Source organism: Olea europaea, chromosome 2 (genome assembly GCF_002742605.1).
Source record: "Olea europaea var. sylvestris chromosome 2, O_europaea_v1, whole genome shotgun sequence".
In the NCBI taxonomy this organism is placed as follows: Eukaryota; Viridiplantae; Streptophyta; class Magnoliopsida; order Lamiales; family Oleaceae; genus Olea; species Olea europaea.
Window position 1 is genome coordinate 22207936 of NC_036238.1, and position 1862 is coordinate 22209797.

The window sequence follows — 1862 nt, forward strand, 5'->3', positions numbered from 1 at the left end:
TGATCTTGAGGGTTTACTTAAAAACTCAACCACTATTATCTTTTGTGTTCTACAAGAAAATCCAAAAAATGCTTCGCAGAAATCAGCTAATTTCAACCTCTGATTTGCAAAGAAACGAGGTTGGTTCTACCAGTTGCCAATATAAAGCTTAGGACAGCAGGCTACCCACTGTGGTCCAAAAACCATGTTGTTGGTAAAGGTAGGACCACTTATGACTAGAACAAGTGCTCGTCATCGAATTATCCAATCAGAAGGTATTGGACAACTAGACCTAAAAGCTTAAACTGTTAGATAAGACTTATATATTTATTTAAATCTTGTTTTCAACACAGGTGGTTACTATCAAGTTAATTGAAGAATTAACCTACTCATACATTGATTTGTGGCGTGCATATGTCCATTGATTTGAATTTCAGAAATTCAAATTCAAATCAATGGATATAGATGTAATTCAAATCAATGGATGCATTTGTCAAACTATCTGTACAATATAGAAGAATCGTTAATTAAATTGGGGACTTAAATGTTCCAATGTGATCAATTTTTCGCTTTGTGAAATAACTCCAATGAGAAGAAAAAATGCTCAACTTTCTGTTGTTTACCCTACAAGTGGGGTACACAATATTATGGTCAGAAATTTCTATTCCAAACGAGTTTTCTTGAATTGTATTTGGTTCATATATGTACCACTTGTTAAAACATTTGTAAAATAATGTCGATTTTTGACATTATTAGATGCTTAAAAGAGTTTGCACGAGTCATGAAATTATTCAAGAGAGGTTTGGGATAATGGACGATGGAGAGGCCAACCTTCCAGAGCTTGTGGGCGGCCAGGCTGCAGCATGCAGAGGCAGCCGCTCACATGCTCAGGGCAGTCGCCCCCAGTTCATGCTATAATGCATGCTTATGTACCTATTCATGTTTTCCCCGATTTTCTCACCTCTTTTCTCTTGGAATCGGTTATGCAAAAGGCTGTTTTTGTTGTAGTTAACTGTAAATATGAAGTCATGTGACTCTTGTGAATAATTGTAACGTATGGTAATGCATTACTTCGCCATCTATAAATAAGATTGGTGATTTGCTAATTGATATATACTTGTAATTCATGTTGACATTATGCAAGTATAATGTGATTTATTCCCTTTGATTTTGTTGCATTACAAATGACTCAGTTGAATAATTTTTCTTTCACTATCTTTTTTATACTCTGTCATTCTCGAGAGACAAAGTATAGTCCTCGAATATAGAGATAATTAATTCTTGGTGTTCGGCTTGTCTTCATGGATGCACAACATAGACAATATGATGACTTCATTGTATCCTGGAGGGGTATTTATGTCCCGAGTGCATCACTGGATTAATAGGGACAAATAGCGTCTTAAGAAAGGTGCAAACACGTGCCTTGAAGCCTTGTTCTTCATTGTTCGTATTATAAACTGAATCCAAAGAAACATAGATAAAATCATAGAATCGCAGATTACATCATAAACCCTAAATCACAACATCAAGGCTTAGATCTTTCAATCGAAGGCTCAGACCACACCCATTAACCATCACAGAGGCACCGAGACTCAAAACGAACCCTCACAACCCAAACACACCAAGGTCACTTCACCGGACTCAAGAAATCAAACTGCCTACCTTCGGTCGATCACTCACACCAAGGAGAATCACACAAGAACACGATTATCACAAAGATAATCAACCAGAAATCTCACAAAGAGAAGAAGGAAGGATCACACAGACGAAGGAACTCGAAGGTTCCAAACGGCAGAGAGAAAGAGAAAAACAGAAAGTGACGATCCAAGAGCCAAACAGGGAGTAAGGAAAATATTTATAGTAAATATCATCAACCGTTGATC